The 24,963-nt window shown below is 42.7% G+C and overlaps 1 long non-coding RNA gene across 1 annotated transcript; it reads right to left on the bottom strand.

The window, feature by feature from the left end:
* Positions 1-21,202: 21,202 nt before the first annotated feature.
* LOC141731426 (uncharacterized) lies at positions 21,203-24,464 on the bottom strand. The gene is made up of 3 exons (XR_012583529.1): positions 23,272-24,464; positions 22,122-22,202; positions 21,203-21,754 (listed from the first exon to the last, which is right to left on the bottom strand). It is a non-coding gene; the product is annotated as an uncharacterized LOC141731426 (long non-coding RNA).
* Between the last annotated feature and the right edge of the window lie 499 nt (positions 24,465-24,963).

Genomic DNA, 24,963 nt, shown 5'->3' with positions numbered 1-24,963 from the left:
GTGTGAAATTGAGCAAAACAGTACATTAAACACAGCTGATGCCGTAGTTGGGATACCCAGACATGTAAATGCACTCAGTGCACCTCTGTGAGCAGAATAATTTCCTACCAAGGTGCTTACTAAGTTGCAATCCTGCATAAAAACACTTGCGTCAGATCCTTATGCTACAGTTATGCTAAATTGGTTTTTGCTCTGTTTATCCTTTTAGTCTTATTTTTTTTTCTCTTGTTTGCAAATAAAATTCTTATGGAAAACACCAAAAGAATGAAGCACCTCACTGCCAAATTTCTTTGCTCCAGATTGGTAATTATACAGTGTGGATACAAAGGGCTTGAAGCTCTGAATGATCACTAAATCCTTGAAAAATTTCTAATATTATTTCTGATTTCTCCATCACATGGCTCATTTTTCTCCTCTTATAAAGCATGAAAGAAGACAACCGTGAACCAAGAATTCTTGGAAGCGTGACTATGTGGATTGCACAACGCAGACAGTATTCAACCATGAATAAATCAGAATCCATTAATAACCCTAATGCAGAATTTCCATGCAAAGGTGCTTTCCAAGGTTCTTTTAAAACTGGGAACTCCAGCAGTGTATTTCATGTCTTGGAGGTAACACGACGATGCAGACATCAGTGCTGCTACAGTCACACCTCAGGAGCCCAACACCACAGCCTCTACTGGCTTGAGCCCAGCCACAGACTGGGACGCTGGGCAGGGTAACCCACCACCACTCCTGCCCAGCGAGCAGGGCTGCTGTGGGCAACACTCAGCTGCTGGCACCGAGGTTTGGCTCTGCTCCATGCTCAGCCCACCCCTTCCTGGGGGCAAAAGCCTCCAGAGATGCAGCCAGCAAGTCACCCTTGTTTCCACTGGGAGTATTTCCAAGATTAATCTCTGCAGAGACAAGAGTCCTGAAATATTTATATGAAGGATTTCATGCTTCACTGTCAATCCCATTGTAAACCCTACAGAAATGACAGGGTTCTTCCTCCTCCCTTTCTCTCCTTGGCTGTCTCTCTCCACGTATATAAAAATAAATGGATAATATCCAGCTAGGCTGAATAAATTCAAAGCTATTGAGCTGTGGAATTACAATTGCCCAGAGAAAAGCACAGAAGGAAGTGACTTTCCTTCCTACAATGCAGGAGTGAGTAATGGACCATAAACATGAGCTGAGCTTCTCACCCTCCTGACTGACACAAATACACATCAGTTGGAAGATTCCAGCTCCATTTGAAGCCAGGCACTGCATGTGTTAGAGCTGAGGGAACAGGAGATAGGACCATCATTATGGGAGAAAGAACAATGCTGCCATCACAGCATAGAACTTCCAAACAGCATAAAGAAATCAAACGTAACTGGGAGAGGTGCAAACACTAATTCGCAGCATTGAGCACCAAACTTCCCACTGCTATGCTCCATCCACAGACAAGATATTTTTCAGCCAACACTGGTGAGGCACCAGCAGGTCCCAACACCTGAGGCTGATCACAGATTCACCAAGAGAGGGAGCTGACATCACACTGCTCCTCCATGGGAGACATGGTAGGAGACTTTGACCCTTAAACTCCGTGCCTACTCTAGTATCACAACAGTTTAAAAATACTTCAAACTTTGATAACAAGTATTTTTGCAATGAACTGCACTGCTGTTGTCAAGCCCAAGGTTTGCTTACCAGAGAATAACTTGTTCAGAGGGCCAATCCCAGTTGCTTCACCACATCAACCTGCCAGTGATCCAGAGCTAAGCCTACAAGCAAAAGGTCCCCTTAGCACCATCCCTGTTCATGCTGGCATTGTGGCATGTCTGCTGAGTAGAGGGCTTACTTTGATACATGTGGAATTTCAGGTGAGAAAAGACATACCTGTAAACTGCACTCCCAGGCATTACTTCCCATGGAGAGCAAGGGCTCAGGCACGCTGATGGATCAGTCAGTGTTTGGTGCTGGGCACACATTATAGACGACAGGCAGTGCCCAAAAAAGCTTTTTGCTCTGAATGAGCTACAAAGGCAGTTATTAAATTTTTGTGAGCTATAAATAAAGCAGAAATGTCTTTTCATAAAGGGTCTTTTACCATCCACAGATCAGGGAAAATATAAAGCTTTCACACAGGTGTCTTCAAACAGCACAATGCTGCCTTTTCCAACATCCTCAGCTTTTGTCTGCTCCCAGAGGCTGCTTCCAACCCCTCAGCTCAGTGTCCAGCTATTAGGCACATGCCTTGTGCTTGGCAGTGCTTCCTACAAGAAGGAAGGCCAGGCAGTGCAGAGGGGTTTCAGCACACACCAGAGCTTCCCAGCTGCAGGCAGAGCCCCGGCAGGACACAACAGCCCCAGGTCCAGGTAGGCTGAATGTTCCCGCCCCTGGACAACAGGCTCTGCCCTCTCCCCTGCTCCAGCCTTCAGGGACAGCCAAAAAGCCACAGGGCCTTTTTTCAGAACCTGAGGTCCTGCTGCACACAAACAATATGAATCAGAGGGAATAGGGCCAACAATACGGTGATAATATATGACTTCTTTTTCTCAGTAATTGTTGCATGCTAAATTTAAACATGACAAAGCACATTGTATTTCTGCCTCAACTTTATGAAGAGCTAAGAAGAGCTTTCTAAGCTTCTAGCAGAATTGCTTATTTCAGGTTAATAGAAATGTTGAGAGGTCAGCGCTGTGAGCCCAGCACTTGCCTCTGTGTGGAGAATGAGAGTGTGCCAAGGGCAACTAATGCAATGCACAGCAGCAACACTCACATGGGTTGTCAAAACACTTCCTGTATTTCTTTAGTTAATAAAAGTTAGGAAATTAGTCCCAGCATTTTAGGAACAGCTAATGCTACAGTAATGTGGTAAGATACAGGTAATCTATTGCACCATTAATAGGCAATCTCTTAAAATGCATTTACAGCCTCATATAATGGAGAGGACCCTGAAGTGCCAGCTCACTAATGTGTACCTGCTTAATTCTGAGGACACAGCTCTCTCCTGGCAAGCTTCCCTGGGAGACTGGCTTTAGGAAAGCAGAGTCAAGATCTGGCTTTTCTGACTCCAGTAAAGGCCAGTCCCTGCCCAGACACACAGCACTTGCACTACACAAAACTGCTGCACTCCTCACACTGGGCTCCGAATTTCAGAAAGGGCAAATCTTGAAAAATGTGTCCAAAGATCAGTAGAATAGGGCAAAAGGCTTCAGAGCCCAATGAAGTGCCATGTTTCTGAAAGGAAATGAGATGGTGGGGAATTAGTGTCTCCTGTAATATTCCTGCTTCTGTTGACATGCTTGAGAGTACCACTGGAGAGGAAGCCCAGGAACACAGCCATCAGCTGCCAGCTCATGGCACAGGCCACACAGATCATACCCAGCCCATTACTGGTGACAGCTTAAAAGTTTGATCTGCTTTTTAGAAGTTAGTGCACAAAAACATTTCAATGCACTATTCCATGTTGGGCATCCATTAAAGGCAGTCTAAGCCTTCCCATGTTGTTTGCATAGAGAAAATAAGCGAGCTTTTCTGCCAATATTGTGTCACCTCATAAATACCCTTCACAGCAGAGAAGCAGTGAGTGATGTGAAGCAGGCACTAGTCCATTCCAGTGAATTACAGCACGGTCCTGAAAGCAGTTTCTTAACACTAACAGTGGATTTTGGCTCCACTGGGTATTCAGCTATATTTGATTATTTAGCTGTGAATTTTGGCTGCTGAACTGCTCACTTCCTATGTCAGGCATGATAAGCAGCCACCTGGGTGTGCAGTCCTAACATGAAAGGAGGAGTACTTAACATCTAGTCTCATGTCACTTGGGTGCTTTGCAAGTCTTACATCACTCTGGGGACTGTCTCTAATACCAGACAGCCAGAAAACAGAAGATGGATTTAATTTGGATCTTTTGCATTAAGGCAAAAGTAGTGCTATAACTTGGCTGGATGGAAATGCTACACGGAGCATCCCCACTACACAGCTTACATCTGTCAGTTGTAGAGACAGTATGATGGACAAGACAAAAAGAGATCCAAAGAAGTCAGAAAGGTTCATTTGAGTAATTAAACGACTAATCAAGAAAAAATGCATCCATGGTGTGACAGGGATGAAACAAGGCAAGTGCATTTTACAGTGAAAGACACAAAAACTAGATAATTTATTTTCTGTATCCATGTCCATTTGCATGGCATCTGTTAGTAATCAGCACAGAGCCAGAGCAAGGTCTTTTCTGGATCAAAAATATTTTAAAGCTCTAGCCATGAGATCAACAGACAGAAATTACTGTAAAAACCTTTCTAGAGCCCAGCTGTTCCACCCTTGTGAAAAGGAGACAAATAGCCATGTACTGCAGGGGACAACTCCAGAGAAAACAGATTCTCACTCACTGTCTCCTTGAACTGGAGAGAGACAAATCCTTATGGAACAATTCCATGTGTGCCTTATTAATGCAAACAGCTGCATAGCAAGAAAAAAATGAAATCAATGACTTGTAAAAACTCCATAAATCTCCTGTACTATGTTGCTGTCTTCCTTATGGTAATGGTCAATACTGAATATTAATTGAAAATCAATGGTACCAATAATACTTCAACTAAATCCAGACCATAACTCTAAGTTTTCTTTTATCTCCTGTGTGAGGCTTTCTCCAATATCATCTTAAGCACTTCATTTTTTGGCTATAATTAAAAATGCTATCATGTGCTGTTTGAAAACTGATGACAGTCTGTTCATAAAAACCCGCTAGGAAATGAATCATCGTGACCACAGCTTTACACAGAAGCTTCTCCATGGAGCCAAGGCAATGGCATGCATCCATTCAAGATGATCAACTGGGCCTTCAGAATACACAAAGAGAGATTGTTTCTCCCATTAATGGGTACAAAGGCTGCAGTTTAATTTACAGAAATTATACCCTAGTACCTTCCCAGAAGCACGGTTTTGAATGACAGGCATGTTGATTTTGTAAAACAACATCTGAAATAGAGTGGCACAAAAACACTGTCTCCAGTGTGTCCATAGGGCCACTTCACAGCCCATCAGGACAAATGTCCTGGGGCACTAAAGAGATTGCATTTATAATAATTATGTTAGAATTACAATGATGAATTCTGATAGCTGTAGCTTCTTCAGGGTTATGACTGGAATGCAAAATTACATATGATCTCTTCATCCTTTGCCATTTGAGTTGCATTTCCTTCAGCAAGACTTGGAAAACCTGAAGTTAGTGTTAGCATTGGTACGCCTCCCCTGCAGATTCATAGCAAAAACATGACCCCATTTCAACTGATTGCCAAATTCATACCCTTAATAAAGAAGGATTTAAATATAGTGTAACATCCAAGTAGTTCACAGAATGGTACAACAAGAGTCAGGACATGAAACAATTACAATTAAAAAACCTGAAAATAGAACCTAAGCTGCAAAAAGAATAAAGCTCTGCAGGGATCAGAATTTGTATTTCTCAATGTTGTACAGTTTCAAACGACAGCTAATTCCAAGTCATAAATTACTTTTCTTTTTGACACAAAGATATTTTATAACATTTCAATCTATTATACTACAAACTGCAAGTAAACTTTTGTATGAAATACAAAGATGCATTATTTAACTCTCAAAAGGTGTATTTTGACAATGTGTTTTGTTTGTCCCTGATTATTTCTTTGATATCAATACACCCCCATTTTCAGTGTTAATGAAATAGCAATTCCCAAAAGAAAAATGTCCCATCAAAAACTCTCCATAGCCAGAAAGCCAGGCTGCCAAAGGCAGAAAAAAAATGGGTCAATTAAATGCTTCAGCTGTGTTTCTGGAATACCTTATCTCAGCTATCAGTTCTGAGGTTACCTATCCAAACCTCAGATCACAGGTCCTGGGTTGCAGTTCTGCCTTGCTCTGAGCACTTATGTGAAAAGAACAGCTCTAGGGAATGGGATTTTCCAGGACAGCAGAAACCATGAACGTTTTTTCCTTGGACCTATTCTTAGACTGAAATATTCATCCTTAAATTGCTTCTGTGTCTCCAACTGGGTTGTCTGGCAAGCTGACAGACAAATCTTCATAAAAGACATACTTGATAAATATGCCAGGAGAAGTACTTGCAGTCTTGTTACAAAAAGAAAAAACAAGGCGGGGTGCAGTAATCTGTGGCTCTCTGGGCTGTTAGCCACAGGGTGGAGGAAATTAGGAAAGGAGCAAAAGAGTAAGACAGAAGAAAAAACAAATTCCTCAGCTGCTCTGGCTCCATGGATAACTTCTGGGAAAAGGCAGTGAGGATAAGCAAGAATGATGATTTCAACGACTGGGTTAATGTCTTCAAGCAGATACAAGATCTGTTGGCTACTGAGTTCAACAGAGCCTTGACTCGCACAGCCACACAGGGTAACCTCATTTCAGCACGGTGAGAAAATGATTGATTGATTGCCAAGGCTCCAGTACTGAACTTTGTTTTCCCCTGCAGTATTCACAGCAAGGTAAGCTACGTAAATAAACGGCCCTGAGGTACATTAACTCCACTGAAAGGAAAACACATGATCCTGTCATAAAGCATTCATCCAACAATTCTTCAAAACCATAAGTGAGGCTGTAATTTGCTGTCGCTGTAATCCAGACATTCATTTACTTTTCCAAAATTGTTCTTTCCACAGAGATCACTCTGCCTCCAAAGCAAAACTCAAAATCATATCACTGACCTGTTAGGTTTAAGTCTTAGTTTTGAGGATTTTTTTTTGTTTGATTTTACAATGAGAGAGATTAAATACCTCAGAGCTCAGTTACCCCAGCAAATAGTCTGCATCCAAAACACTCCCAGCAGGGCTAAGCTTCTCCTAAGGAGTAAAAAAAAAGGCAAAGTGAAGAGGGATGTTTCCATGAACCACACTTTTCAGGAGAAAAAATTTACTGAATACATAATTTTGACTGATTTTTTTAAACCACAGCTACTTAGAATGTATTTTAATAACTACTGAACCTTTATGAAAAAATTTAAACCCTGAACAATACTTCCTCTAGCACACACACAGTCAGAAATGCTTCCCTGTGGCAGACTTATTCATAAATGGAAATTCATTTAGCTCCTAATTGATTGATCATTATGCCACAGCTCTTCAACAAAATGGAATTAAGAGGACCCATGTAATACTGTTATATAGTTTCCTTGTGGGGAGCAGAGTGAGACATCTCACAATTCATACTGGCTTTTATGACAATGTCACTTGTTATTTGCAGTTTGATTCCTTTTTAAATTGTTTTTATCGATCAATAAAGCAACCCCTCCAAGGAAATTTTTTTACATATTATTCAGGATTATATTTTCTACTTCTCTCAGAGTCAGCAGTCCTGCTGAAATAAACCTTTTTGGTTTTACTGTCCTCCAGCCTTCAACACGAATTCATGGCATACATCCTTCCTTACTGTCTTTCTGAAAATGAGGTAATTCTCCTGTCAGTCCTCTTTCAGCTTCCCAGCCACTAGCAACTACTAAAACCAAAGCCCATACTCTTGTGAAAGCAAAAGTTGAATGCTATAGAGCAGTTTAGAATTAACATGCTAATGAATTCTCTGAAATAATTGAATTTAAGATTACAATCGATGGCACTAATTGTCTCAGGGATAGGCTATTACCAAAAAAAAGGATAATTAGAATCACTTCTGCAAAAATCCTTTGTTATTAATTAAGGTTAAAATTAACTGTCAATCATGTTTACCAGCAGAAAATTCAAGATTTACCTGATAATGATGTAATACGCATTTTCTCACTGCTTTAACAAGACACTGAGCAGACATCTCTGGGCTGAAGTATCCAAACCTGCCACTTTTGAGACAATACACAGCAAAAGCCTAAACTTTAGCTGAGATCAAGAACATGAGTCATCCTAATTTTGATTGCTCAGTCAGTACAAATTGTATGGTTATAAATTTACAAATTCTGTCCTAACCTTACATCTTGAAAAGATGCCAACTTGCAGGAAATAGGATACCTGATACCCATGTGTTTGCTGGCCCAAGTCACAACATGGCTGACTCCAATAAAAAATAATCTGCAGGTGAGAGCAGAAGAATTTGAGCAAGTCAAAACCATCTTCCATCTGAATGTTCTAAATCCCTGTCTGTCGTGAGCAGTCTCACATCTGTCACAGAAGCTTCCTGAGGGCCATTGCATGAGGCAGCCGGGGGCTTGCTCAGAATCTGCCCCCAGCAGAGCACCCCGGGTCTTGCAGGAAACCCTGGGGGTAAATAACCTTTCTGGGTCAGACCCTGGGATTGCGCTCTGGATAACTGCATCAGTAGGAAGGCATTAATAGCAGTCCTTACTTCATGACCTGCCTGGAAAACCTGGCAGCCCACAGCCTGGACAGGTTGAAGTAGCTCTTCCCTGGGTGAAGGTAGCTCCACGACAGGGCCCAGAGAGTGAATGATGCCACATTCAGCTGCCACCTCCTGCAGATCAGTTTCCCCTCAGTGTCTCCTAATGCCCACCCTGCCTCTTCGCCCGCGTTCGGCAAGCGCGAGGGCTCCATGATGGGCTTGCAGTGGTGAAGCACCTCACTCAAGGTATCCTACTGGAGTACAGTCCCAGCCTCACACCCCACTCAGCAAACACATGAGCTCAATGTGCTATCAATCTCTAAACCTCACAGAAGAAACTTGCCTATTAGACTTCAGCTTCAAGTCCCAGCAAGGTGTGAATTATTATCCCACAGTGACCATCTAAATCTCATAATAGCAATATGTGATGATAATACCTACATTGTAGGCCCTCTTTCCAACAATAAAAAGGACATAATGATCAAATTAGTAGGTATAACCTGATGACTCTGCTAAGATTTTCAATTTGTCAAACAAAATTTGAATGGGTGTGCCCATACTTCCTGACTGCTCCAAGTATAGGGTTTATTGCTCTCCCTTATGTTTTTAACTCCTGCTATGATTGGAGGACACATCTCTTACTTGGAATATACATTAATGTATCTTCTCTGCCTTTGAGCTTTCTGGAAAACAAGATGCAGCTGGAACTATTTCTTACTCAGTTTCACCTAATGACAGACAGTGTTCCATAGATTATTCCAATGCTAGAAAAAGAAGAATGAAGAATTTTAGTGGATGCAAGGATACAAAACACAGACGGCTATTAGTGGAAAGAGCTAGTGATTCCCTTGGGCAAATTCAACAGTATAATTGAATCATCTCTGTGACAAAAAAAAAAAAATTAAAAAAGCCTAACAAAAATTCCCTGCAAAACCAGTCTCAGAAGAAAGTGTCATGCTTTGATATAATTGTTGAAATGCAAAGACCATCTGCAAGCTCTGCTCAGTTCAGCAAGAGATAGATATTAGCTCATACAAATGAGGATCAGATCCAAGGATCAGCCAAGTGGCCAGTGGGAAGCAACAGATAGAGCCAACATGTGTTCCTTGAAATTTTAAAAATGGGGTTCTTCAGCCTACCAAAATACTGCTGAATTCTTACCCCCAAGGCACATCACACCATGGTTCTGTTCTCCTCTTTTCATGAGCAGGATCAGAGGGATGGAAAAATTAATTAGCTTCCCTAAACCTTCTAGCATAAAAAACCAAGCATAAAAAAGAGACCAGGAAACATTGCCTCTTTACATACATACTTGGAAAACTAAAGAATGCTGGTGGAATTGCTGTTTCAGATGCTCAGATGTGACATTTACACACATCTTTCTGCCACTTGAATAGCAGTGGCCCATACCTAGAACATTATATCCACCAGCAGAACAGAGTCCCTGATGGAAGGAAAAAAACCTCTAGAAAATACTCTTAGTACTGTATGACCAACACTCATGGGCTCTCTTCTCCCAGACCCTGTGCTCAGGAACGCTTTAATTAGAGCCAAGGCATGTGCTCCAACAGCTGTATTTACTAGAGCAACTGTGGCTTGCCCTCTAAAACTAGTTCTTAGATGGTGTCAGCTGTGTTTATACAGATATGGGAAACTTCATGTGGCAAACCATTTGCCAAATACCCTGTGAATTAGCTATTTTCCCTGTGATGAGATAATACTGGCATTACCTGGTTTTAAACTTCAACACGTCTGTATTACAGTGCTGCAGATAAATTCTCAGCTAAAAGTTCAGCCTTGAAAGCAATTCTTTGGCAAGCATATTCATGCTGAACGCAAAGGACACCCTGCCTAGCATTTCTTTGCTTTTCAGGATCACAAATCAAAGCCACTCTCTTGTTCAGCCACTGCTATTTTGGGAACAGCCCTCTTCCTCCTCTGAGGAGGGAGGTTCACAAGGAGGAAGAGGCAGGAGGTCACATCATCCTCCGTGGTACAAGCAGGGTGTCTGGGAACATCACACCTCTGTAACCAAATTAATGTCTTTTCATTACCTTCAATTCTTAACACAGTAAGTGTGCCACAGGCAGAAGCATACAGGAGATACAGAAAGTCTTGCCCATTATTCACTCTGAATCCTCTTAAGACATGGAAAATTGACACCCTAAACCCAAATGGTGCTGTGCTAGAATTGTGGCCAAAGCAGCATTCATGGCACAGGGGCATCTCAACTATTACTGAACACTGAGGCACAGTACCAAGGTTTTTTCTGCTTCCTCTGCTGGCCTCAGTCAGTCAATAGGGAAAAGGCAAGAATAACAGGCTGGACAAACACACTGGGTAAGAAACATGCCTGTGTAGCATCCTACAGGAAGGAATCTATGATCATCACGGATTATAGACGGAATGTGAATCGACTCATGATGTTGCTGCAAAATATCAACTGGAGAGAATGCAGAGGAGAATGATCTGAGGTCTCAAAATTGCTTAGGAAAAACAGGTGAGAGAACAATTCAGTCTAAGAAAGGTCAGACTAAGGAGATCAGGTACAGATGTAACAGAGTGGAAAAGCAGTGAACATTAACATTATAGGGCTCTTTTCAGAGACATTTAGACGTGCTAAATATCAAACTCTGCCAGGATTATGCTCCAAGTCATTCACCCTACTACTGAAAACAAATGCATATCTTAAATTACAGCTAAACACTCATACAAGAAAATGGCTTCTAGAAAGTCAGAAGCATCATCTCAATAGAAGCAAGCTTCTGCTCTATGAACAGACTTAAATTCAGAGCAACTCAAATCAGACCTCGGGATCTTAACTCCAGTTCAAGCCATGTCTATGCAAATGATTCCAAAAGGACTGCCGCATTTTATTCAAATGAAAAGAACAGAACAATCCTGCTCACCTGCAGCAAGAGGCATTATACATTATACAGTCCATATCAAGTACCTCTCAACAATTTACTAGAACATGATGGTTAAAAATTTGAGCAAGCAGCTGTCAAGGAATTTATCATTCTGAAAACGTTTGAGGTACAGAAGTCAAGCGTTAATAGACCTCCTACAGTGTAAAAGAGCAGGAAGTCTCAGACCTTTCAGTTCAAAGGGAATAGTAACTCGAAGTCCTTTTGATCTGGTGATGACCAGCAAATCTGCACTTACCTACTCATTCTGCTGACTCCCAAGACAGTCAAGCAGAAAAACCTCATGACAGGCAGCTTGGCAAAGCAGATGCTTATAGGATAAACAACAGAAAAGCGACACAGCTGTAGCAAGTTTACAGTGATCCTTTCCCAGTACGTTTCTTAATAATTGCAACAATTTCTCTTTTTCTTGATGTTTCAATTAGACCAGATCCCAGAGCTAGTGAAATCAAGGAAAATATTTCTGCTGATCTTAGGCACTTTGGATTAGTTTCTTCTCAAGTGATTTGTGTTTCATTCGACAATGCAGGTTAAACTTTTGTCAATCAAAGCACTGGTGACACTATCAGAAAGACAATATGACTTTTCCATGCCATTCCACCACTTTAAAAAAGACTTTTTCCATAAAGAAGTTGACCTTTTCTCAGTCAAAATATAAATGCCAAAGTTGCAGTAATCTATCTTTCAATCACTGTCACCTCGATAGTGAAAAACACTGTAAGCGCTATACTTAAAATATTACCAAGACCAGATGTATTTCAAAGGCAGTCTACCCTTTCAGGGTGGATTCTCCATTTCTGAAATGCAACTAATCTTATGCAAATTTTCCTCACAAATGTGACAATACTGGGGATTAAGACTCACTTTAAAAGAGAGAAGTACTATTAAAATGTTGGGGAAGGGCAGGAGCACCAGGCACTTGCCTGACTACAAGGAGGGGCTCTTGGCCCAAGGCTGTTGGGGCAAGTAATGCCCCTCAGTCCGGCAGAGATCAGAACTCAAAGTGCCACTACATTGGCAAAGTTTCTGCCGGTGCTGTAAGGGAATGCTCCCAGCCAGGGGCAGAAGGCACAGGCACCAGCAGCAGTGAAGAGGGGTCCCTACTTCCTGGGGAACAAGGGTCTTTCTTACCCTCTTCCCAAGGTTCACACTTTTGCCAGAAAACATGCTTCCAAATGAGTTCCCTAGGAAGCAGAAAATAATGTTCAAACCCCAGATTTTTAAAACTCAGCCTGAAGCAACCACAGAAAAGTTCTGGTTGAGAAGAAATGCTGTAAGGAATAAATGATCCAAAGTCCCTGCTGCTCTTTAAAGACATTTTTCCTTTTGCTTTCCTTCTCCTTTGAACTGAATGAGGCTACAAGTCCAGCTTGTCAAAAGAGTAGTAAATATTGCTCTTGAAAGCTCATCAGAGCTGAAACTTTACACAGGCTCAATTCTATTTCAGTTCAATTTGATACTCCAGGTCAGGATTCTTCTCTGCACAGGTGAATGTCAAGTGTTTAATTCATCCCTCTGTGTCACTGTATGTCTATCTCATTATCCATATACCCATAAAGATACAGGATATTCACAATCATGATATATGAGCCCCTCCCCTTCAGGGAAAGGATTGCTACTTTTAACACTGAGTTTTGGCTCAGAAAAAAAAAAAGAAAATAAGTATTTATACCAAAGTGTAAGAAGATCCCTAAACTTCAGTTATTGCTTCCATTTCACAAAGAAGGCATATACTTGCAGTGCTAAGTGACAGCATAAAACCCTTAGATAGATGCATAATAATTTATTAATTACCTCTAATATAGATAGAAGCCTTTGGACATAGATATGATACAAGGAAACTGTCATGATTCACTACCGCAGATTAAGAAACATCTGGTTTTTTGCTTCCTCTTATCACTCATTCCATCTTTTTCATTTCCTATTCTTTCATTTCATGGTAGCACTGTTGAATACTAACAAGACATATGTATTTAACTGTGCTCACTCGTTTCCATGCTAATTCATTCAGGCTCCAATATATGCACTTTGTACAGGTTTGATAAATCCCTCTTAAATCGGTAATTTGAGCCCAAATCTTCTCGCAGGGCAGAGAGAATCATTCAGCTTCTGGCCACCTCTGCCTATGATGTCAGTGCAGGGATTATTTTAATTAAAATGTAGGTGAGAAAATCAATCAAAAAATAACAAACAGGCCAGACCACCCATTACCTGTAGCCAGTATATATATGGGATTCTAATCCAATTCATGAAGCTTTAAAGCCACTAAACCAATTAATTTTAAAATGTGTTTCAGCCAAGATGAAAAACTACTTTGTCTTGTGCTTTGTTTTTTAATGACACAAATGCAATGATTACTCCGAAGTGATATCCATCAGAAGACTCCTGGCAGTCTTTATATACCTCAAATACTTTGAGAGTGATGTTAGCAGACTGTTTTTCTGCAGTTATTTGCTTTCATTACAACACATTAAACCATGAGACAGAGGAATCTATGGTCCCACTGTGTTGTCCTTGGTGCCTTGCCACTCACAGATACCAGAGGCTCTGAAAGCCTCCCAGAACAATAAATATTCAGGAAAAGATATTGAAATTATTAGATATGGGGTCACTATGCAAGTACATAAAATATAATTACCTTACATCAGGTATTTCACTGAGCTCAGAACTCTAAATATTGTTTCGGGTTACCCTACCATTTTAAAAAATAGGAAAAAACCAGAGTGATGCAGCTAAAAAAGCTCTTCACTATGAAGAATTAAGTGAAAGTTTTGAAAAACAGGATAGTGTATAATTAGACATAAGATATATCCAAGCAGATATTTACAGTCTTCAGGACAGAAAGACAAACAGGAAGCAAAAACTACCCAAATACATCAAAAGTCACCATCAGTTTGGTGTACCAGAGGGTAATTTCATTCTGCATCACCAAAATTAGTTATTCAATTTTGATGTATTCCATTCTTCTGAGCATCTTTTTCTCAGTTTTTTAGTTTGCTTTTTTGTCAGGGAGAACAAAAATAGAAGAAGGAAGGAAAACGGGAACAAAAAAAATTTCTGTCTCAGCTAGCATAAAATGTATTTCATAGTAAAAGCACTCAGGAATCAGAGGAGAAGAAAAAATTTCCTATTTTTATGCCAAAGCTATATCATAAAATAATATTTTAAGAACTGCCTATATTCATAACCTCACTTTCAATAAAAATGCTGCATTCATAAAAAGAAATATAGGGTGGTAGGGCTGGATTTATCACTGGAATCTGCACACTGCCATAAAGCATGTCCTCTATTAGTGACAACAGCTGTTGGTTTAATAACCCTAGAAAAGACGATTAAATTCCTTCAAATTTCCCATAAGCAGATGGAAGAAATGCAAAAGTGTTAAAACATATGGGAGAACATATTGGAATTCAGCAGCCTCCTGGAGCGGCCAGGAATCCCAACACTGCAGCCTCCAGGGTGGCACAGGTCCCCCCACAGCACTGGAGCTGGCTTTGCTGTGGAAATAATGGAGATACAGGGAGATGATGGAACAGGCTGGAGGGGCGCAGGGGCAGAGGTTGCTCTGACAGCTCTTCTGCAGGTACAGATTTGCTTCCCACTCTGTCTCCTTGGGAAGTTCTTTGCACCCAGAATTTCAGGACATGCAAAATTTTAACACACAGATGAACCCTTTCCCCAATAACTGGAACAAATCTCTGACTGTATCACCTCCGCACTTGCTAGAACAAGAAAAAAATGCATTTTAGGAAATGGGAATTTCCCAACAGCTTGAAAGCGGAATTGCAAGAGGTCACAGATGAAATGTTTCCTGTGAGGCTTTTTTGTCTTGCACTGCGGTAAATCCCCCAGGCTGGGAGGGACCTCCCAGGACAGTGCCCTTTCTAGAGGCATTGGCATTGAAAACAAGATAAATTAAATCCTTCCTCCCCAACCAGGCTGCAACTCACTGCACGTGGTCCGGCCAGGAAAGCAGGAGCACTGCTTCACTGACCTCACTCAGTGAGTGTCTACATGCAGTTATACACAGAAGCCTTTACAATTTTTTACTCTTTATATATCATCTGCAATGGATTTTGTGAACTTTCTGTCTTCCCAGTGAATGCAATTCCCACCCAAACAAGCTGACAGGCAGTTCATGAGCCATCTGCAATATACTGCACCTTCCTTGTGTACACAAATAACTATAAGTTTGCTCTTTCAAAAGACTACTTTTCCTTCAGCAAAATCCAGTTACAATATTAAGCCATAAATCTAGGTCTTGTCTCATTGTTTATTTATGGTAAATTTTCATAAACAAATGGTTCTTGTCTTCTCTAAACTGACAGCACAAAATGAACAAGTTTATCAAAGTCATTCCAAACTCTATATAACGTAATCGTGGTTTTGTAAATCCAAGTCAGGCGTGTAATTATTGCAAATTATATTTCCTGTATTACTCACTTGAGCAGAAAGGCATTTCAGTGAAATTTTGGCTAATAATTGACTCTTCTAAAAATCCATCACTTCAACTCAAAAAAATATATGCAAATTGATATATTTATATTCACACACTTCTACTTGCCATTCACATGCCTGTCTACCCCAGTGTACATCACCAAATCTGGAAATTCAATGTCTCTCTGTTCTGTCCCAGAGAAATGTTATAGCTTGAAAGAGTTTACTCCCTACACCTTTTTTTGGCTTTTGTTTTTTTCAAAACAAAAGTTTTCAAAGTGCTGCCAAGCATCACAGTCCTTGCTGAGAATTTCTGGCAATAGAACCAGAAATAGTTGCTCTCTTTTTTGAGCCCAGTACAAAAGCCACCAACCCTGCTCTCTCCTTCTTGCCTCTTGCATTCCTCTCAATTCTTCAGACCCGTTTTCCAACCCTAAGTATTCTGTGACTTTCTTTTTGTAGTGATGACTTCATACTGGAAAGCCAATTTATCATCCAAATCAATTGCTTGTGCATTCTTGCAGAGCAGGCTTTCAATACACCAGTAACAGATAGAGGTGAGTTACAGCTACTGCTGTGCCTCTAGACCCCCAGGACTCCCAGCACCTGGCCAGCTGGGAAGCCAGACACAAATCTTTAAAAAACGTGAAAAGGATGCACAAGATGCTTACTTGAAGGCCTTCATTCAGAACTGGCCGTAAATTGTCATTCCTTATTCCTCCATAGCAGATGAAAGCTAATTTGTCTTTGAATGAAAACATCTGCAGGAGATCTAATGTTTGTTAAAATATGCATAGGGACCTCAAATTGAGCTGGACCTGCTTCAGCTTTCCTGAACACCGATGCAGAGATCAGCTGTAATGCAGGGACTGGAACTGCATCAGGAGCCCCTCTGACCCCTAATGCAGAGCCACGGGGCAGGGAGATGGAGAGGAGCTGTCAAGGACTGCATCCCCACGGAACCAAGCTGAGCTGACATCCTCCAACAGACAGAAACACCTCTGCCCCTTTTATGAAATGACCCAAAGAGACACTTCACCTCTGGGCTGACTCCTGCAGTTTCAGAGGGAAGTTGGTCCAAACAGGGCCCTTGAGCTGTGCCTGTGCTGAGACCAGGTAAGCCTGGTGCCTCTTCTGAGTCTTTTGGCTTTTCTTGTTACTGATGACAAATCACTAATCCCTGCTTCCTGTGAGGCCAGTTGAAAGGGGACAAGGAAAGCAAATAAACAGAAAAACATCAAACAATTTTAAAAAACCCCAAAAAACTACAAACAACCAACACAAAAACTTGCACACAGAAACAGTACTTTACTCAACAGAATTAGCTAATAAAGAACATAAAGGCACTTGGAGTTTCACTGGGTTAGGCTTCAATCCTTATTACAAAGTTTATCAATTATTGAATAATATTTATATGAATTATTTAGCAAACCTTTTATTTAAACAGGCATTTGGTAGCAGAGAAACTGGAACAAACCATTTAAATCCTCAGCTTTATAATCTAAATAGGTAGGCTTAGCAGAAATAAAAGTCACATTTCGCAGGGAAAATCCATTTGCTGGACTCATTTCACCTTCCAAATTTGTTTCTACTCCTCAGAAACAGCATAAGATGAAGTTAGAAATCACCTTTGGTGCCTGGTGCTGGTGTGGAGTGCAACGCCCTCCCCCAGCACCCCACAATCCCACCACAGCTCCCCCAGTAGTGATGGCAGAAGAGGCCAATGGCCCCTGTGCAATCCTCAGCACCATGGGGAGGGACAAGGCTTCTGCTTAGCCCCGGCCAGGCCCTGCCAGAGCAGAGGCTTAGGGGGTGATTCTCATCATTCAGCTACAATAACCTGCAAACCACAGCTCTCTTCTCACTCAGAGACACGGGCAGCTCTCACAGCTGTCCCTTTCAGCTCCACAGCAAACATTCTGATGACTGCACTCAGATCTTGCAGCCGCTTCATCCTGGTGCTGCACACAGGACTCATTCACTCACTCAAAGAGGATTATTCACTCCCTGAAACTGGAAAACTGAGAATAAGCCTGTAGAGCATTGTGACCAGCAATTCTGTCTTTCCAGTCAATATTTAAACTCCATCAGTAGAGTTTCATGAGGGAACTTGCCCCCAAAGCTCCCTTTGAAAGCTGTATGTGTCTTTCCCAACTCAGTGCTCTGTAGTCAGCACAGGGCTCCTTCAGTGCCCAGGCTGTGCTGCACCTGGGCAATTAAACTGCTTTAATTACTTCAATGCTCTATATGCACAGTAATAGAACAGAATTGTTAAAGCTGAATCGTTAATCATTTGAGCTAGATCAATAAATAATTACCTGTGCCATATCACTGTGCTCATAAACAGAACCTTCCAGACACAGACACATCATAAATAAACAACAGCCACACAGACATGTGCAAGAAAGGAAAACAGACATTCCTCACAAAAGCTGCTTTTTTTTCCCTAAGTGTGTAATAGTGAGATTTGTGAAGTGCCAGAGCTGTGAACTGACAATTTATTCCTAAAACAATTAGAGGCTTTTGAAAATTTTATTACGTAAAGAGCAGATTAATAATTATCCTATCTGGTATTATTTCTGCACTATAAATTTAAAACTGACCAGACATGCACAAAGGCACACAAACATGAGCAAAGTGATCATGACATGCCAAGGAGCAGTGATGGGTGTCTTGACCGGTGTAGGAGTTTTATGAAAGAAATTTTCTGCAATAATCTAAAAGTTGTGAGAGAAGGGGGAACAAAAAGTAGGCATCCAGTCACTGCCACCATTAAACTCCATTTTAATGCCCATGACATCTTGGAGAAATGACTATTTAATTACCTCCTAATTTGGAGCCCTCCCATCCCCACATCTCAGATTTCTTCTTCCTCTCAGAAAACTCTGGGAACTGGAGCTTTAAGGAGAAACATCAAGCACTGCAAGATTTTAAATAAAAATTGCAAGATTTGTCAGCCCTGCTACTTGAGTGTTTTCCTGTTTTCAAAACAGAGCCCTGTGTGCTCCACCAAGGTGCTCACCGCCAGACAGGACGTCACAACCAGGCCCATATCCTAGCTCTCATCAACCACCCTTGCAATGTCCCTTTTCAGCCTCTCAAGAGACACAAGTCCTTTTTTCAAGAGGAACCTTGCCCTAGTTTCTGTGTGAGTAAAATTGTTACACAAGATTAAGGAAAAAAAAAAGTAAACAAACAAAATAATCCCAATAGTCCTCTAATAAAATCCACATAAGATAATGCATTTTTCCTAGTGCATGAAAATATCAATAAAGATTCAAGGTCTTGTAGAAATCAATGATTCTCCTATTTCAAAAGCTTCTATGCAAACAATATTTCCTTGAATTAATACAATACATTGAAGTGAAAGTTGTAATTTTGCTATAATTGCAATAAATAGAGCAGTCACATTCCTCCATACAAAACTCTTGAAGATGAAATTTTAAAGTATGGCTCATAAATACAAGAGAGAACAAAATAGCCTCTTTTTTGATAATTAAACAGTTAGCAGCTAAATTGCATTGTAATTGATTGGAAAATTGCTTTTCTAATGAGATTTAGTCATGAGGAAATGGCTTTTTTCTTCAATACATCCAATGTGCATTGGGGTCATTTAAAGAGCAAACTGCCTTCCTGGACTGTCCCGCAGAGACTGAACTTTGCCTAAAAGAAGTGTCACATCACCCAGCAAAGGAGCCCCAGCCCTGCAGGGCAGATGCAGGAGGGCACTCAGGGCATGGCACGGGCTACAGGGGACACTCCTCCCTGTCCCAGGAAATGAGCTCTGCTGTCTGTTTGGCTGATGCTGGGGTTGGGTGGGAGCAGTGCTCCAGCAGAGGCCCCAGCTGGACAGTCTAAATAGACAAAACAATGTGAGAGAAAGTACTGAAGTATCTTTCAAAAGATGTATTATTTCAGACCTAATGTACTACTACAATTAATACAGTGCCCAAAAAGATAAAGTAGCCAAAAAGATAAAGTAGCCTTTCTTCAACACCAGAAAGGCCATTAAAATATTTTTTTTCAATGATATAGGAAACAGTCTGAAAGAAATCTTGTCCAACTACCTTAAGAGCACTGAGTAAGCACACATTAAATGCAAATTATTATTTCACAACCATTAGTTACAGGAATTTTCCAAATCCTACAGGAAAAATGATTTTGAAGAATCCTGGTTATTGCAAACAACCTATTATGTACAACAATACACGCATTACACAGTTAAGTCAGATTTTTAGTGTTTAGTTTCCAAGATTTCTGTTGATGTGGCTTGGACTGCAATATAAACAGCAGTGATCGCAATCATTTGTTGCTGCCATAGCAACAGAGAAAATTAAAAGGGCAAACACTGCAGCTGAAGTGGCATCACAGTTGTAGCTTATAATTGCCTGACAGTAAAATGCTGTGTGTAGGGTAGTAGCAGTACTTGCAGGTATCTGTGAAGCAGGTTTTCTTGCAGAGATGAAAGTCATTTAGGTCAGTTCTGAAATCAAGAATGGGCTCCAGTTCTCATTTTTCTACAGTTCCTTTTCTTTCTTTTTTTTTCTCTCTCTCATGTAGGTAGATTTTTAAAAAGGAGTTCAGAGCAATCTTATGGAGATTTAAGCCATGTCTCCATTCTTTAGGCTTCTAATTTGGAGCTCCAATGTAACTATTATTTGCCACTTCTGTTCTATATTTTAGAATGTGGCAGACAACAGAGTCCCCACTATTTATGTAGTTTCCACAGCACAGGGATGAATTCACTCTATTCTGCTGCTTCTGCAAGGTTTGCCATCCCTTGGAGACATTTCTGCCTACCTTAGTCCACTCACTCTCCCCTGCTTGTTACTTGCACTTTTACTGCATTTCCTTCTGATTTTCAGGGACATATGTTCATATACCATAGGAGAAGATGGTCCTGGTCATCTATCTAATAGCTTACTTTTTGCTGGGTTTTTTCTAAATAATCAAAAAAGGACTTGAGCTCAACTTTCTGCCAAATTTTATGCCAACGTGACTCAACTGAAGACACCCCGAAAGACCTTCAGCAGCAAATTAAGAGATGTCAGTTACGAGGTACTACGCAAGTTACATAGTTGAGTATGGCTCATAAAATACATGCTGTTCGTTTTAACGTGCTGAGGTGGTGTGGGGGCCTTGTGTTGGCTCAACAGATGACTTTTACCTTCTGGATTATTGAAAATCCACGCTCACAGAAGACAACAGTAAGACAATGAGATCCTACATTGTCTTTTGCAACAGAACCACTGAGAAGCAGCAGTGGGCAAATTCAAAAATAGGTCATTCAGCTTCTCCCCATCAGCTCACTGCAGGGTATATTGTCAGTTTAATTTCCTCATTTAGTTCCTTCTGCTTCCCATAACAGTGCTTTTGAATCACAACAGTGTTTGGGAGTAGGATATGCCAGCTGGCTTTGCAATATTTTGTATATACACAAAAATCCTGCCTTCAAATGAGATTAACCTTTGAACAAAATTAATATACACACAGCATAGTGAGAAGCAGTCAGAAGCACATAGCACCTAGGAAAGGGAGAAATACGAGGTGTTCTTCATTCTGGTGCCTCAGAGATTGGTGCTAAAATTGTCACTACAAGAAAGGATTGATTAAAAAAATACTGTATGGAGAGACATGTAGGTAAGAATTTACTAGGGAAGGAGGCCCATACAGAAATGGATTGCCTCCTGCCCCTGCCAAGTATAAAAATGTGTCTTAAGCTTCAAGGTAAAACACTGAAATCCCAGAGTATTTGAAACTTCAGCAGTGCTTCAGGAGTATGATGCCATATCCTCTGAGTACCTATCCTGGTAAGGCTGAGCTTCCTTTTCTTGCACAGAAATATATTTTTAATCTGATAATGGTTTTGTGCTTGGAAAATATACAGCCCATCTATTTTTTAAAAGAAACATACAGTAACAAAACAAATCCTCATTACCGAGCAGAACGACGGCACACTTACGTTGTCTTCTCTAGTATCTTCCAGTTCTGTCTCCTGGGGAAATCCAGGCCGAGCTCTACTATCCTCCCCGCTGCCCTGGAAGACCACGTTGGGTCTTTATTGCCATCTAGTGACCGAAGAGAGCGCATTGGCACACCGAACACACCTGGGAATTTGGAAACCGACAAACGCTGCTTTTCTCTCAGCCTGAACTTCGTGGTACCCCGTTACCCGCATCCCTTACGGACCTTGGGCCTCAGCTTTGCAGACGTGTGGGAACTGTTGCTTTCATACAATCCCGCCACTCTGCAAATGAACCGGCCCTTCGCCCTCCCACCAGGACCAGGCACTTTAGACAGAGGCCACTCACAAAACCAAGGAGCCTTGGTTTGTCCCCAGGGAATACACCGAGCTTGGGAGCAGGGTCGCCACGCTCCGCAGAACATCCAGCCCCAGAGTGACATTTGGGGTGGCATCAGATGGTAACAGCCATCTCCTCACCCTGGGAGAATGTACAGAGACAGATTGCTTACAGGTGTTGAAGATGCATCAGAGATGTGTTTTGTTTTGGAGGCTCTCTTGGTACTGAGACAGACTCCTGGCAGCTGGTACACCTGCAGACAAGACACCAGAGCATGCCGGGGGGCTGCAGAATGCTCCAGGCCATGGACACCTGGCTCGCTGCTCTCTTTTTCCAGATGCTGTTGTCTTTGACCCAGCTGGCACCTGACGTTATGAATTACCGAATGGTCCCGCGCCCGGGCTGGTCAGGCTGCTTCCGGCTCTCCTCCCACCCGAGCCCGAGCCGCGGCCCCGCGGGGGAGCCGGTGCCACCCACAGCCACACGGTGTCACTCAGAGCCACACGGTGTCACTCACAGCCACACGGTGCCGGTGCCACCCACAGCCACGCGGTGCCACCCACAGCCACACGGTGCCGGTGCCACCCACAGCCACACGGTGTCACTCAGAGCCACACGGTGCCACCCACAGCCACACGGTGCCGGTGCCACCCACAGCCACACGGTGCCACCCACAGCCACCCACAGCCACGCGGTGCCACCGACAGCCACACGGTGCCACCCACAGCCACACGGTGTCACTCACAGCCACACGGTGCCACCCACAGCCACACGGTGTCACTCACAGCCACACGGTGCCGGTGCCACCCACAGCCACACGGTGTCACTCAGAGCCACACGGTGTCACTCACAGCCACACGGTGCCGGTGCCACCCACAGCCACACGGTGCCGGTGCCACCCACAGCCACGCGGTGCCACCCACAGCCACACGGTGCCGGTGCCACCCACAGCCACACGGTGTCACTCAAAGCCACACGGTGCCACCCACAGCCACACGGTGCCGGTGCCACCCACAGCCACGCGGTGTCACTCAGAGCCACACGGTGCCGGTGCAGCACCGAGTGCCAAACACCCCGTGGGCCTTCGCGGAGGAAACACCTCTCTAGTAGGCCACGTTTTCCCGCCACTGCGAAGGGAAGGGCTGGAAGGCTAAAGCCCAGCCCTGCGATCTGAGGCAGTTTTGCGGCCCTTTTCAGGCACAGCAACCTTGGTGCTGCAGTACGAGGTGTGACCCCATGTGTCCTCACAATAACCTGTGACGGAGCACAAAGATAATGTGCAGTGCTCTTGGGGTAACAGGGCTGATGTGTGCTTTACCCACCTGTTCCTGCCTGTTTGCTGTCCCATGAGCATCCACTCTCCCTGCACGTTTAACTTTGCTGCCATTGGACTCTTATCAGTTTTCACTTGCATTTCAGGAGACAAAAACTCTTAGTTATCCCTGGATGTTTCTGCCATCTCCTGAGATGAAGGTGTTTGTGCTGGTCCTGGGTTCAGTGGTTCACTCAAGTCATGGCATGCAGGGTTTAATGTATTCTAATTGAGAGGGCTCAGCCCGTGGCTGCTCATTCAGCAAAAAGGAGCTTTGTCTTCTGTCCACAAATACCTCTCACAGCATTTCCAGCACCTAGCCAGCCAGCCCTTCCCATGGCGAACCTAAAACCATGCTGCACACCTGCATAGATGAATGCACCCCACCATCTTTAGGGCCGAGCTTCAGCAGAAGGCCCTGTGGAACGGCCCAGCTGCAGGCCAGACGCAGCGGGGAAGGTCGGCTGGGGGCTGTGAGGCAGTTAGGAGTGAGGAGAGGGTCAGTTGAGGGAGGTTGTGATTGGCTGGAGGAACGCGCAGCCAGCCATGAGCAGCAAGCTGATTGGGTGATAGGACGCGTGGGCAGCAGCGCCACAGCTGAGCCAGCCAATGGGGGCCCTTCTTCTGTTAAGTTCTGTTGGCCTCAGTTGGCCTTCAGTTGTGTCTGGTGGACATTAGAGGCATATTGCGATTTCTGCAGGAACGGGATCTTCTCCGGACCCGTAAGGAGGTCCATGCCCCTTTGTTCCCCATTGCTACAGGGTCCTGGGCATTCGGGAGGTCAGTTGTGACTGTGTAAGTACACCCTTTGTAGGAAGCCGAGGCCAGTGTGTCACTTCTCGTGTTTACAAAGGGTTGGAAGTGGCAGCAGAATGTTGCAATAGTCACAGGTCACCAGCATGTCAAAAGACTGAGTCTTTAAGAGCTTGAGGTGATATGGAACATGTGGCATTGGAGTCCCTGGGTTGATAGGAATGTAGTGTCTTCTGGGAGATGGAAAGCTAATCATCTTTCTTTTGAAGAGTTTGTCCAATGGCCTTGCTACTGTTCAAAACACACCAGGTTCTATGATCCTCATGGCCCCTTTCATTTTTCTCTCTTCTATGCGAGGTGGCCAATTACCCTGAACAAAGAGATGAATGTTTCATCGCTTAATTGCAAACATATAAAGAAAAAGAATTATCAGTCATGGAGGGAAACTGAGGCAGCTGCTGGGTTTGCCATTGTCTATGCCCTGACACCTCCCTCTGCCAGATACTGCAAAATCGCCCACAGTGGTGTTCTGAAAAGAGAGAACATGCAGCAAGGGAGAAGGCTGTGAAAGAAACCTCTGCACATCAAAGCAGCAAAAGAGCAGGAATGTGAAATGCATACAAAATACTTCTGTTTCCTACTCAATGGCTAGCATACTCCTGCCATGTGGTTCTTCCTCTGCTACCTCTCTTACAGGAGACCCAGATAACACTAAGGAAAATCCTAGAAACTCTTGAAATCCCCACTTTGTAGGAGTGAAGATCTCTTACCAATTTTTGCACAACTTGCTCTCTCCTGACATTTTTCTTTTTATTCTGCTGGATATCCTTTCTTCTAAGAGCAGAGAGGAAAAAAAACCTGAAACTCAAAGGCTCTGTTGCAGTAACTCCACCCCCAACAGTTGTTTAGCCAAAACATTTTTTAAAGGAAAAACAGCAGCATTGCCAGA

The sequence above is a fragment of the Zonotrichia albicollis genome, chromosome 22 (genome assembly GCF_047830755.1).
Source record: "Zonotrichia albicollis isolate bZonAlb1 chromosome 22, bZonAlb1.hap1, whole genome shotgun sequence".
NCBI classification, from domain to species: Eukaryota; Metazoa; Chordata; class Aves; order Passeriformes; family Passerellidae; genus Zonotrichia; species Zonotrichia albicollis.
Note: the sequence above shows the minus strand (reverse complement) of the source record. Positions and strands in the feature narration are given on the sequence as shown.